We start from the raw sequence: 14,357 nt of genomic DNA, 5'->3' as shown, positions 1-14,357 counted from the left end.
CCTGTCCAGAGATCCCCCAGCGAGTGGCAGAGCTGCAGCCCTGTGGCTGAGAAGAGGGGGTCAGGGTCGAAGGGAATGCATTGACTGTCGATTCCAAGAGTCAGGGGACATGCGTTGTGGCCAGGACCCCCACCCTGCTCACGTGGGACTCCACTGTACGCTCTGATGGGGACAGTCCCTCCCTGCAAAATGGGAGAGTGTTTTCTGTCTGGTTCTGGGGACAAGGATATTTTTTCCGAATGGTGATGAGCTAGCCCTTGCAGCTGCAAGCGGGGCTCCTGACGATCCCTCGAGTGCAGACTTGGAGTCGTGTGTCACCATGGAAGGTCACCCTCGGCACCCAACTCTGCCTGGGTTCTAATTCTGACTCTGCCACTCACAAGCGGCGGCTGTGGGCCTGTCAGTGCCTCGGTCTCCCCAGCGATCCAAGGGAGACAATCACAGCACCTTCCTTAAGGCGAGGTTGTGGCAATAAATAAGTCAATATAAATAAAGCACCTAAAACCTAAAAGCCCTAAGATTAGAGAGTGACTGATCCTGGCTTGGCACTCAGTGGGTGTTGGTCAGTAATCGTAAGCAGATCCTGGTACCAGCACTGTACCAGTGGCAGGGACAAGGCAAAGGAAGGATGCAGAAGCCCCTGCCAAACCCCATTTTAGCCCTGGGAGAGGAGGGGGGAATCATGACAGGGGCTCTGCCGGTGGCCTCGGGCTCCCAGGCCTACATGGGGGATTTAGGCTGAGGTGAATATAAACCCCTCCACGAGGCCTCCAGCATTCCCTGTGGTCAGTCAAGGCTGAGACAGATGCACTGAGAAGATGCACTTCCCCCGTCCCTGCATCAGCCGCCTGAAGACACCAGCCCTGGGGTGAGGCTTGCCTTTATGGGGAGCGGGAGTGACCACCCTGAAGCCCCCAGATCATCTTCTCCACGTCTGCTAGCAATTCAGAGGGTCCCAAGTCGGTCTCTCCCAGAAGCGTCTCCTTTGCTCTCTTCTCCCAACGTTGGAGTAACTACCATGTGCTGAACAGTCTGAAGAGAATAAAGATGAGGAAGATGTGGCCCCCACTCTCGGATGGTTGACAATTGCATGTTTGCGCATGTGTGGTGGGAGACGCGTTTGATAAGATGCATCCAGCCATGACTGGACACAGAGCGACAGGGGATGGAGACACCACTTCCCAAGGGGAAGCCAGCATCATGGCACGTGTGGCATCGGCTGGCTCTTGAAGAACTCCCCCATGGTTTACAGCCTCACAGCAAACTGAACCGAAGTTGGTGACACCCAGACTTTGAATCTTGTCCACGTTGAACCCCAGACTGAGCATCCCAAGGTGGAGGTGGGGAGCACTTATGTGGGGCTGGCTCCCGAGGTTCTTTGCTCAGAACATGACTCAGTATCGCTTCCTTCAGGGGGCCGGAGTGGAGGCAGCTGCAGAATAGGGAAGCCTCGGGCAGGGGCTGGGGAGACCTGGGGCTGGTGACCTGGTGGTTGGGACGTCAGAGTGTTGCTGAGCCTCTCCGGGTGGCTTCTCTGACCAAGCCGCTGCACCAAATCACCTGCGAGCCCCTCCCAGTGTATTAATGGTCCCACACTTAGGGGCCTGCTTTCAGTCGTAGGCCGCATGGAAACTAAACACAAAACATCCCTAAGTGCTTCTTGCCACCAAGATGGAGCTTCAGGACAGGAAAGTGCCCGGTTGTAATGCTGCCTTGTGAGGCCTCCCGCCGCAGGGGCAGCTCCCGCCTCTACAAGTTCTGATGCAGGGACAGAGCTGTAGGCAGGCCGGCTGGGGCGCTGGGGTCAAATCAGGGCGCTGCGTGACTGGGGGAGATCCCTTTGTGCTTCAGTCCCCCTCCTTTAAAATGGGGGCACCACTTGTACTTTCCTCCAAGGGTTGCTCTGAGGATGAAATGAGTTAATGGGTGCAAGAGCTCAGAGCCGGGTTTTCTGACCAATGCGTGTGCTTGCGTGTACACGTGCATGTACGTGTACGTGTGTATGTATGGTTTGCTGAGGGGGCTTCACGGGCTGCGGTTGCCTCCCAAAATTCTGCCTTCCCAGTGCCCAGCACAGGGTCTGCTGCTGGCATGAAGGCCAGAGAAGGGACAGCAGGTGGTACAAGTCCTAGAGGCCTGGGGTGAGGGTGGGGGTGGGGGTGGGGGGGGTTGGTGGGCAGAGGAGCGCCTGTCGCCTGTCCACGTGGCCCTAAGATTAGAGAGTGACTGATCCTGGCTGGGCCCTGGCTCCCTGGTGGTTCTATTTACAGAGCTGGTGGAAGGAGGAGGGAGGGGATCAAATTACAGCCGGAGTGGGGGTGGCAGGCTGGGGCTTGCCCGCTGCAACCTGCCCACCTGCCCGCCCCCCCTCCATCCCGTCCTCCCCCAAGCTGAGGACAAAACGGCTTTGAGGCTCCGCTGAGCAGGAACTGGCACACACCACAGGCCCCAGTCCTCTCTGGGTGTTTGCCCAGGCTTGCCTGGTCCCTCCTACTTCCCGGCAAGGTCATGACATGGGCTGTGTTTGTGGCTGGGAGCCATGTCACGGGGCCCACTGGCTGGCCTGCCCGCTTCCGCCCACTCCCGCCTGCTCTCGGGCAGCCACTAATGGTGGCCAGTCACGCCACGGACAGCCTGACAGCTTCTTCTGCTAGGGCAGCAGACAACCCTTCAGACTCATGTGGCCAGGGCAGTCCCTGTCCATGGAGGGGTCAGGGTGGGTCACATGTGGTGGCGGGGGTGGGGTGGCTGGCTGTGGCACCTTGCGGCTGGATGGAGGAGGGGTGGCTTGTGGGTCAGCTGGGATGCCTTCCACCCCCTCCCATGCAGAGGTTGACTTGCGCTAACATTTCTGGCCCTGGCTGGTCCCAGGGGCTGAGAGAGGACTATGGCACAGCTCCTATCCTCAGGAGGCCCACTGTTATCTTCTAATTTTGTTTAGGTTTTATCTGGTCAGTAAACTTAAATTGGGGAGGGGGGAGACGCATTCCTATTACTGCTATTTTTACTTATAAGTTAAATATATTTAAAATGTCCTAATTTGTGGTGTATAATGTTATACACAGGATAAACCATTATGTTAACATAAATGTCAATGTAGATAAATGTAAAAGGATAAACTTTATAGAAGTTCTAAGTGTTCTTCTTGGCCCCAGAGAATGATCCTTTACAATCCCTGGGAGGTCCACACCCATCCTGGAGACCTGAGCCCAAAGGGACCAATATCTGCCCAGCTTCCCTCCTGGGGCAGCTGGGGGCCACAGGTACCCAGGGCATTGCTCGGTGCCTGGGGACTTCTCTGAGAGTCCTCGCCTGGTGGCTCCTGTGCTCACTGAGCTGCTTTACCCTCCTGTCAACCTTGGCAAGGCAGAGACTGCCACGTTCAGTTGCATGGCTGTTAACTCTGCATTCCAGCCCTGTGCTGGGCACATCAGAGAGGTTTCATGCATATTTCTGAACGAAGGCAAACACCCTGGATCTCACAGCTTCAAAACTTACTCTGCTTATCCTTGGGGACCAAAAATCCTTCCAAAATGTAGTGCATATTTCAAGGGAAGCAGTCAGATCCTCACTGAGAACCCTGGCATCACCCTGAACTGCAAGAGGGGATGTCCTTGGGTCTTGTCCGTGTTTTTATAAAACCGTTTTATAAGTTTACAGGTTTAAATCCTCCCTCATTGTCAGGACATTGATCACAGCTCTCTCTCTGCCTGCTTGCCTCTTAAAGCCTTCCCAGGTCCTGCTGCGGACAAGAAATACAGGCCACATACCACTGAGAAAGCACAAAGATAGCCCACAGAATGGGAGAATTTTGCAGATCATTTATCTAATAAGGGGCTTGCTCTCAGATATATGAAGAACTCAGTACTAAAAAGACACATAACTTATATAAACATGGGCAAAGGATTTGAATCGAGGTTTCTCCCAAGAAGATACACAAATCGTCACGAAGAACACACAAAGATGCTCAACGTCATGAGTCCCCAGGGAAACACAAATTAAAACCATGACATGCCACTTCACACTCACTTGGACAGCTTAATCAACAAAGGCACACATAGTAAGTGTTGGTGAGGATGCAGACATATTGGAACCCACATCCGGTGTTGGCATAACAACAAAATAAAATGTGTACCCACTGTGGAAGAGTCTGGAAGTTCCTCACAAGGTGGGACAGAGAATTTCTATATGATGCAGCGATCCCACTCCTAGTTAAACGCCCAGGAGAACTGAAAGCACCCTGTCCACACAAAAATGTGTACACCGACATTCCTGGTAGCATTATTCGTAACACCCCAAATGTAGAGACAACCCAATGTCCACCGACTGGAGAACGGAGAAACCAAACATACTCTAGCCACACAACACAGCATCATTCAGCAACAAGGAGCAAGGAAGCATGGCTCCGGGGCCACAACACCCTGAGTCTTGGAACCACTATGCTAAATGAAGGAAGCCAGTCACAAAAGGCCACATGCTGTATGACTCCATTTATATGAAACGCCTACAAGAGGCAAGTCTACAAAGACAGCAAGTAGATTAGCGGTTGCCCTGAAGGGGGCTGGGTGGGGGGAGTGGAAAGTGTTCATTGGCACAGGGTTTCTTTTCGGAGGTGATGGCATGATTCTAAATGGACTGTGACTGGGCGCCTGGGTGGCTCAGTCAGTTAAGCGTCTGCCTTCGGCTCAGGTCATGATCCCAGGGTCCTGGGATCGAGCCCCGCATGGGCTCCCTGCTCCATGGGGAGCCTGCTTCTCCCTCTGCTCCTGCCCCTGCTTGTGCACAAGCACTCTCCCTCTCTCCTTCTCTCTCTGACAAATAAATAAATAAAATCTTAAAAAAAAAAAAAGGAAATTGAGATAGCACAGCCTGATGTGTGTTACTGATGTGTGTGAACGAAGAGTAAACTTGCTCTGGGTGAGAGTCCAAGCTCATGAGCTTAGAGCAAGGATTCCGTGACATCGGTGCTGGTGGCTCTAAGTTATTGCCTGGTTGTTTCCCATATACCTGAGTTTCTAAGCCCCACGACCTCTAGAAAAGTGAGTGTGTAGTCAACACTATTAATAACTGTTGTAGGGGAGATGGTACCATGGGCTAGTCCTCTGGTTTCTGAGTGGACCTGCAGCTCTTGCTCACGAAGCTCCTGCCCTGCGCTCCATCCCATGCAAGCAGACAGCTGCTGAGGATCACAGTGCACGGCACGCAAGGAAGGTGCTGAGGTCTGATGCCCACCCATCCAGCTCCCGGGATGGGTCAATGAACAAGGCAGATTCGTTCCAATGAGAGGGGGTAAGGAAGCATCATCTGCTACTCTGGCAAATGGCAGAGGGTTTATATCAGGACACGCAGCTGGAAACTAGCACGTAGCCACCAATCCGCTAGCATTAGGTCAGATTCGTTCCCCGTTCCCCACCAAACGCATCCCCTCCTTAATGAGGCAGAGGATCAGCCCCGGGGAGCCATCATGGTCACTGGGAGCTTGTCCGTCTAGGCTAGGCTGGCTCCTCTGCGTGCAGCCATCAGAACATGGGCTCAGGAAACATCTGGGTATTCCGGACTTACTCAGGTTCAATCGCCGTGGTCAACTGCAAGGCAGGCCAGCGAGAACACAGGCTTGGAGGCGGCTGGGGTTGAATTTCAGCCCTACCACTTATTAGCGGGGTGGCCTCGGCAAGTCACTTTACCTCTCTGAGCCTCGGTTTCCTTCTCTGTACTACAGAGTAACGTTACCTACTTAAAGGAGACATAGTAAGGATTATACGGGATCAGCAAAGTGCCACGATCTGCACCTGTTAAATTCACTCCCTTTTCATTTTGTTCCTCTCGGTCTAGGATTTTTAAAGACCTTTTGTCTGTGTAAAGCAGAAATAGATGCACCTAAATCAATACATGGCATTCTCTGCTGAATGGAAAAATTTACTCTGAAATTTTCTTAAAAATGTGCTCGGAGATAATGGCCTGGAGGTATGCACACATTTCCCACCAAGGCAATTGCAGGGAGGGACCTGCGGCTCTTTGAGGTTCGGGGAGTGGGAAGAAGAGGGGGCGGCAGAACAGGGAGAGGCTGGTGGTCAGGAGTGGGGCACCAGGGTGGTCTGGGACTGGGCAGTGGGCCCCCTGAGCTCTCTAAGGACTGCTAGTCCCAACATCCGGCTCCCTACAAGGGACGGTCCTCATGCCACGGGTGTCCCCAGGCCACCCTTCCTCACCAGGACCCCCAGCTCCTGGATCAAACCCGCACCAGCTGCCGATCTGCCTCCACAGCCCCGGGAGCAGCCCCTTCCCCACAGACAGCATTGCTGTCTGTTCCGTCTGTCTCCTCCCCGGACTCTAAGCTCCTCAGGCATGGGAACTGAGTCAAACTCACTTCTGTTAGCCCGGCACTTAGCCCAGCGCCAGACACGTATCTGGTCAAACCTGAGCCTCACCGGGGTCATCTGGAGGGCTTGTTAAAACACATTGTTGGGCTCCCTCCCCACAATTTCTGCTGTTGCTGCTCCCCGGACCACACTTTGAAAACCACTGCAGGAGATGCTCGCAAAAGGTGCTGTGTGAGGTGTGAACCACTCCAGATTCGACTTTTTTCCTGGGTTTTTACAGTCAGACCCAGCTCTCCACCTGCCTGCTCTGTAGGTCCTCCCTGCCCTCCGGGACCCCTAGTCAGATCAGTGCTCTCTCCCCATGCTCCTCTCAGCCCTGGGGTCAGGTGCACGTGCCCCATCCCTCCATACCCCTTGGCTGCCTAAAGCTGGGTCCTTCCGGGGAGAAAGGGGTCAGGGCCATGGCAACATTGCTCCCTGAGCCAGTGAGGCAAACTCTCCATGAGGTGCTCCCATGGCCCCTCCCCTCCCACATGTGGGTCACCAGGTCCACTGCAGGCTGAGGGAAAAGAGGGGGGCAGCACTGGGCTGTCCCCACACAGATTCTGGGGACCCGGGAGTCCCCAACACCCTGAGTGGGGACATCTTCCAGGAGGACTGAGTTTCCTGGATGGCCAAGAATTCAGATGGCCTGACTCGGCATCCGGGGCTCTTCCACCACTACAAGTTGACAGCAAGGCCGGGAAGAAGTGTTCACTGGACCAGTTCATTACCACCCACCACCAGCACGGAGGCAGGATGGTCAGTGCTGGTTAGGAGCGAGAAGGGGGAAGTCCCCATGGTCAACACCAAGGCCAGCGGCTTGAAGCTGGGAAGATGCTCAAGCCCGTAGGGTCCTCATGCCGCACAACCCCAGGGGGCACCATCCACATTGTAATCCATGTGAATAGTAACCTCTGGAGTTGTGCAGTGCACACCCTGTGCAGTGTTATGCAATAGCTGGTCCTACCAATCCTGGAAAATTTCCTCATTTGATATTCCCTGAATACCTACTATGTATCCAGTAGGTATTCTGGCAGGTAGCCAGAAGATGGGTCTATCCTCTCGGGGCTCTTTGGGGAAAGGCCAGCTACAGCCTGCGGTGAGAAGAGCGCTTGCACGAGGGCATGCCCAGGCGCTGTGGGAGTCAGGGAGTGGCTTATCTCTGCCCAGTGAGGTCAGGGCGCTGGCATGTGGGGGCAGCCAGCTCCCTACGGGCTGGTTAATCCAGCCAGGCTGGAGGCTATCAGGCGGCGGCAGCTGAATCTGCAGTCTCAGCGTCTGGGCTTGGGTGCCTTCTTGCTTTCCAGGGACACCTGGAGCCGCAAAGCCTGGGGTCAGATGGGTCTTGTGGGCTGTGGCGGCCCCCCTCCCCTTGCCATGGTGTAGGTTTGCAGGATCAGGGATCAGAGCCCCCTATTCCTGGGCAGAAGGAGGTGTGGAGACAGGGAAAGGGGCAGAAGCAGCCAAGACAAAGCAGGGCAGCCCCAGGGTCTTTTGCCAAGGAACTCAGCCTGCATGACTGGCCTGGTTCCTGGGTCTGGTTGGGGATGCATGCTTCCCCTGCTTTGCCTAGCCGTTGGGCCGCTTTTTTCAAAGAAGCCTCTGAGAGGCCCTCCTGGGCCCTGCGCAGCATCTTCCCCTGGGCTCTGAGGGACACTGGAAGTCAGCCTCCACTCTCCAAATGCTCTGTGTAGGTAGGGTCCTGCACTGACTTCCCACCCACCCACCATGGGCTGGCTCCATGCAGACCTCTGACTTTTGCAAGAATCCCTGAGAGCTCAAAAGGCTGGTCCAGGCAGCCCTGGGAAACCTGATTTCCTCCAGGATCCTTAAAACAGAGGGGATCTTATACTCCGGGCCTCACTTTGCATTTGACATGTGACCATTGACTGCACAGGCTGGTTTGCTTTTCCATCTATACGGGCCACTTTGTACTCATTTCTGTGTCTCTAGCACCTAGCCTGGGGCCTGGCACCGACTAGGTGCTCAATTAATGTTTGTGGGTTGAACGACTTAACCTAACCTCTAGTTTCTGTGCCTAAAGGCAGAGCGTACTTAGGACTCCTGGCTGTTCTACTCAGAACCCAATGGGCCCTCTTACAGTCAGTGGTGATTAAAAACTACCAGGACTTTCTAATCCCTACCATGGCCCGATCATGTTGGTAGACCTGGCCAGACATTTCACTATTTGATACATTTATTCACACGGAAGACGTATGCACAGATGAGTTTAAACACTGAAAATAAACAGAAAAACACAAAGAGGCTCATGCAGCTCTGTCCAAAGTGTAAAATCAAACACCAGCTGTGAGGCCTATCAAGGTACAGCCTGGTATGTGAGTACCCAAAGGAAGAGGGCTTCAGGAATGCTGGGTCAATGGCTCCAGGGCCTGTGGGCTTCTGAGCCTGGGGCAGGGGGTGGGGTGGGGGGGGCGTGGCTGGGGTTTGGCGGGAAGAACCATTCAAAATGGTCTGCCCAGTCTCCATGAGGCAGGGCTGTCCAGGGGCAAGCGAGGCCCTGTTGTGGCCTCCCCACTCAGACCGCATGCCTTTTTTCTGCTCCGGACACAGATGTAATCTTTTTGCCTGGAAGGCCCCCTTCCCTCCAAATGACAAAATTCAAGGTCCAGCAGAAAGGCTGGATTTTCTGTGAAGCCCTCACATTACCTCCTCTTCGAGACAGAATTAACACCCCCTCTCTGGTCCTTTTGACTCTGCGGCACAGGTACCAGGATGGGACCGGCATACGATGGTGCGTACTTTCCCTTAGAGGTCCAAGGGGTGGATGGTGGTAAGGTCCCTGACCGCCCCTAGTCTCCATCACCCCACCCCAGGTGCTAATGTTGACATTAAAACTAATACCCTTTGATATAAATAATTTACATTTCCCAGGCAGGTCAAAGGAGTAACAGCTTCTGTAAAACCTTTCCCATTGTGTGAATCTGAAATAAACAATCCAAGTAAAAAGCCGGCTACTTGCCATGCAAAGAGAAGCAGCTTAAGAGAAGTCCCCTAGCTCCCCCTTTCCTCCACATGACTGCTCCAAAAGCCACATCATGTAGAAATTCCGGGCCTCCCCGGGGCTGTGAGGTCTGCCCTCCTACAGGGGCAGCTGGGCAGTCACATGCCAGCACCTAGCCAGGGCCTGACAGGCGGCACATCCGCAATCATCGAAAAGCAGTCACAGGGAGGCATGGCCAGACTCACACTATGGAGATCCTGACCTTGGACTTGCACACTCGGGGTGTGGCCTGCGGAAGGCTATCGTTACTTCCATTTTACAGATGAGAAAACTGAGGTCCAGTTAGGACTTCCACAAGGTCCCAAGGTTGGCTCTGGCCCTAGTCCCATCCGGTTCCAGCATTCCAGCTGCTTCCAGGGTGGTGAGGGCGGGCAGCTCGTTGCTGTGGGAATGAGTAATAGCTGGTCACTTGGTCACATGCGGTTCTGGGGTGGTCTGCTCCCTTCCGCCCAGCTTTCCTTCTGCCCTGCTGAGCCGCCCAGACTCAGACTTTCCAGCCTCTTATTCTCAGCTATTTCTGCAAATCCAGGGCCGCCCTCTATCCTGGATTCCAAACCACAGCAGCACAGGTCCCAGGCCCTCCCTCTCTCTCTGGCTGAGGGTCTAGGAGGCAAGAGGAAGGCTCCACCTGAGTCTGGGCACCCGGCCCTCCGATCCCTCACGGCTGACCTGAGGAGGGACAAGATAGAGGATGCCGGTCTCAAATCCGGGTTTAAAAGCTGGTTTACAGCCACACACATCTTAATTGGTGCATTTCTATTTTCTCTGTGGGCATTTTTCCTTTCTGATGGACTCTTACAAACATTTTACTGTTATATTTCTTGTAATACTGCCTGGAATCATTATTTAGACATCATAAAAAAATCATTATATTTTTAAAAGAAAGGCTGAGAATTCCTACAAAAGAGAGCACAAAAAGCTCGGGCACACACACACAAACACACACAAGCCAATCTACACACAAGTACACATACGTGCCAGTTTAGCGTGACAGAAAAGGGAGGTCTATCACTACACTGCTTTGCAAAATAGAAGTGAATGAATAATTTATAGGGCTCTTTACAAACATCTAGATTTCTTAATCATTCTAGAAAAATCCGGTTCGATTACTTACAGCAGCAGGTCTGTGCTAAACCAACCCAGAAATGGTTCCCAATAAGTAAAATTTACAATTCCCAATGGGCCAGCCTTCAGACCTGCATCGTAGACATTAACATCTTTTTTTTTAATACACCAGAACCCACAAAGCCATTGCTCCCACTAACCGAAGGCACCCTGTGCGATAAATCCTCGAACGCTTTACTTTGCAAAAGGTTCCTGACTTAATGTACAGATGATCATATTTCCCATTTTACTTTGGCAAGAACTCCATTTCACTGCGCTCTTTGTGGCCAGTTCCAAATTAGGGGCGCCTGCACAGAGGCCGCGAAGCTCTAATACTTCAGACTCCCCGAGATGCCGGGGCACACAAAGACAGCCAGGAGTTGGTGGCACTGGTAGGAGAAGTGCACGTGCCACCCGTGCCGCCATGGATCTCTGCCGTCCCGAGACTTACCGACAGCGGGCTGCTGTGACATCCGGCCCACGCCAGCGTCCGAAGCCTGAGTCCCTTGACAACCCCACCGTGATCCAGGCCACAGCTTCTTGCTCGGGGCTCCCTCTGATGAATGAGCAGCCCGACTTTGTCTTTGAAGTTGGGGCTCAGGCTGCCCCTCCAAGGCGAGGGACCCGCCAGGCAGCTGCCCGCTCAGCCTACACTCCAGCTCCCGGCCACAGGCACGGGCTCCTGGACCGGGAGTGGTGACTGAGGCTCAGTTACGGATGCACTACGAGAGAGCCACACTGGCTGGTACTTCCTGTTTGGGGAGGAAACCTCACTGGTGATAATGTGTGGCTCAGACTCAAGTGTCCTGCCTCAGGAACAGCAAAACCCAGGATGCATAAAGTGAATAAATGTCATCCAGGCGGGGTGGAGGCTGCCTGCCCACGTGTGTGTGTGTGTGTGTGTGTGTGTGTGAGAGAGAGAGAGAGAGAGAGACAGAGAGGGAGGTGCGTTTACTCTTCGGGTTACAAAGCCAAACATAATGGCTGCAGAAAGTGGCAATTTATCAATCGCTGTGGGGGTGATTTATTGCAATTGCCGTGGCTGTCATCGGCCTCGTGATCATTTTCTCAGCATTTTTGTGCCAACAAAGGCTCCGTGGTCGTCTGTATTTGCTGGTCGGTGCCCACAGTGGGGAGAAGGACAGACAGAAAGACCCGCAGACAGGAGACAGCGTTGTCACAAGGGCGAAGCCTGGAGAGGCGTGTGCCTGCCTGCTGCTGACACTTTTTTTAGGAACCCTGGAGGCCACCTTGGCAACCCAAAGGGAGCCCAGAGGTTTGGAGGCTTTTTTTATCATCCAAGTTAATTATACCATGTCCAGTCTTAGGACAAGTATATTCAACTGCTTTCAACTTGTTTGAAAACTGGTGATCTTGGAAAATGGTAGTTTTGAGTAACCCTGTTCATTTTGAGAACCAGAATATACACCACTGGGCTCTGGGCGGGTTCACTGTTATTACAAGCGGCAGAACAGGGCATGCACGGTTGTCTGACCGCTGAGCCCGTCCGTGTCCTGTCTCTTGGGCCAGAGAGAGATATCTCCTGCGGGCAGGGGTAGTCTTGAATTCCCCCGAGTGCGCACAGCCGGCACGTGACCTTGCTCAGATGCCTTTCCTTCTCTGCTCTGATGATCTAGTTAAACAGTGAACGTGAAAGCCCCCCGAACCACATCTTCAGACTGCTTGGGTTCACACGTTGCCTGTGCTTTGCTGTGGACCACTCACTGGACCACTGCTGTCCTGGAATCTTCTTCCTCTGCTGCCTGCTGGTACTTTGTATGGTCACTCAGCTTCCCGATGAGACTGTAGGCTCCCCAAGGGCAGGGACCTGGTGCCCTGTAGCCCTATGCATCCTCACAGCTTGGCTCATGGTATGCTGCTCACTGGGAGGCCCCTAGGTGCCTGTGGGGCCCATGAGGGCTCAGGTAGTGCTCTCAAACAGTAGCGAACACAGGATCATGGGCGAGCTTAGGCTGCGGGTTTTGGGCAGCTCCAGCGCCCCCAATTCAGTAACTGGGACGGGTCGGCATTCTCTGTCATCATGGCTTCTGGAGGGGGTCTCCCATGCCCTTGGAGAACCTGTACTGTCAGGACCTCACTCTTTCTTTCTTTTTTAAAGATTTTATTTATTCATTTGTCAGAGAGAGAGCGCACAAGCAGGGGGAGTGGCAGGCAGAGGGAGAGGGAGAAGCAGGCTCCCCGCCGAGCAGGGAGCCCGATGCGGGGCTCCATCCCAGGACCCTGGGATCACGACCTGAGCCTAAGGCAGACGCTTAACCGACTGAGCCACCCAGGTGTCCCAGGACCTCACCCTTTCTTATCAAAGTGATCCCTCCAGGTGTGAGTGGATGGGGGCACGCCCATGTCCAGGTTGGCTGTGATCCCCAGTGTCCTGGGATTTTCGGTGAGCCCTCAGCTGTGCCCCGAGCTCCCCCTCTCCCTTCGTCAGACACAGGCATGCTAGACCAGAACATTCAAGAACTGTAGCAAAGGTTACAGGAGGACGGACAGGCCCAACAGGCAACACACAACAGATCATTGTCAGCCCTCCAAACCAGGAACACCCGGAGGGCAGGGCTTTCCTGGATAGAAGTCCTCAACCCCCAACACAATCCTTGGCTGCCCTGCCCGGCACAGGCTCTCTTCCTTCCCTTCCAGTTCCAGGCACCACCTTATTTCTGGCCAGCTTGAAGCCACCTGCGTGGACCAACCACAGGGGGCCTTGTCCCACCTCTTGTTGGGGCTGATTCACTGGACAGTGGGGACTGGCTCCCCCACCCTGGCCCATGTACAGGCCTGGCTGGTCATGCCGCCCCGGCACAGGCCCCTCGCAAAGGCCACCGTAGTGATGCTGCAGGTCACCCTATCTTGGTGCAGACTCCACCCGTAGGACCCATGTCACGGCCAACACCCTCCCACTGTGTGCCCTGAATGATTCACCTTCAGAGAGACCCTCACCCCGACTGCCGGGCATGCTGGCACCTCCTGAGCCCACCCTCCCCACAGCCTGATGGCCGTACCACAAACAGACATTACAGTCAAGGGTCATCCAGCACAGACCCCCGCACCCCGACTTTAGGAGACCTGCTGTTCCCCCGGGAAACAGAGACCACCCCATTCACCAGTCCCCAAATGCCTTTACATTTCCCTGGGATTGAGTTTATCATCTTGGGGCTGTATCTTTTACAGTTTAATCTAATCCGATAGCTCTGGAAGGTTTAAGAATGTGTTGGCTTACATCCTACCTAGCTCCCAGGAAGCAGGAGAAAGGTAGGAAGAATTTACGGCCTGATAGCAGGATGGTTAGCGTCCACCTGTTGCACGTTCTGCCAGGTGCTGACTGTGAAGAGCTGTGTAAGTAACTCTCCAGGGACCGCATTCTGCCTCTGAGGGGGAGGGAAACCTTCTGCCCTGGGATGAAGTGATGAGCAGTACCCGATCCCACCCTGACAGCCTGCTCAGCCTGAGCCGGCTCTGGATCCCATTAGCCTTGGGGCCTGGGCCTCAGTGCTGCTAAATCCCGTCACTTCTATGCAGAAATAAGTGGAGGCGGCGGGTGTTTTGCAGGGTTGAAAATGACAATGGACACTCATCCCACCAGAAGCGGGACTCCATCTTGAGTGCCTGGTACCCAGCTGGTGCTCAGGAAATGCTTGTTGAATGAATAAATGAGGCAGAATTTGGACAAGCATGTATAGTTAGTGGTTAGGAGCCCCAAGCTGGGTGGGATGAATGGATTGAAGCCTCCTGTTTCCTTGAGAAAGTTATATGGTTGGGAGAACAATACTATCTACCTCCTAAGAGAGTTGAAGGTTCAAATGTGCGCACAGGGATAATGCGCTCGGCCCAGGGCCTGGCATGTGGGGAAC

General features: G+C 54.0%; 1 protein-coding gene across 2 annotated transcripts in view; it reads right to left on the bottom strand.

Annotated features, from left to right (window-relative positions):
• The window catches only part of STEAP3 (STEAP3 metalloreductase), a 51,366-nt gene that overhangs the window by 33,878 nt on the left and 3,131 nt on the right, over positions 1 to 14,357 (bottom strand). Inside the window, exon 1 of one of the 2 annotated variants that reach the window (XM_088021761.1) lies at positions 9,587 to 9,716. The exons of the other annotated variant lie outside the window; for it this stretch is intronic. The gene's annotated coding sequence lies outside the window, so the exon portion shown is untranslated. Of the gene's footprint in view, positions 1 to 9,586; positions 9,717 to 14,357 lie in introns of those variants that run through there. 2 annotated transcript variants of the gene reach the window in all.

Source organism: Eumetopias jubatus, unplaced genomic scaffold, assembly GCF_037043125.1.
Source record: "Eumetopias jubatus isolate StellerSeaLion01/CBP00866 unplaced genomic scaffold, mEumJub1_p1.0 scaffold_3, whole genome shotgun sequence".
NCBI lineage: Eukaryota > Metazoa > Chordata > Mammalia > Carnivora > Otariidae > Eumetopias > Eumetopias jubatus.
Note: the sequence above shows the minus strand (reverse complement) of the source record. Positions and strands in the feature narration are given on the sequence as shown.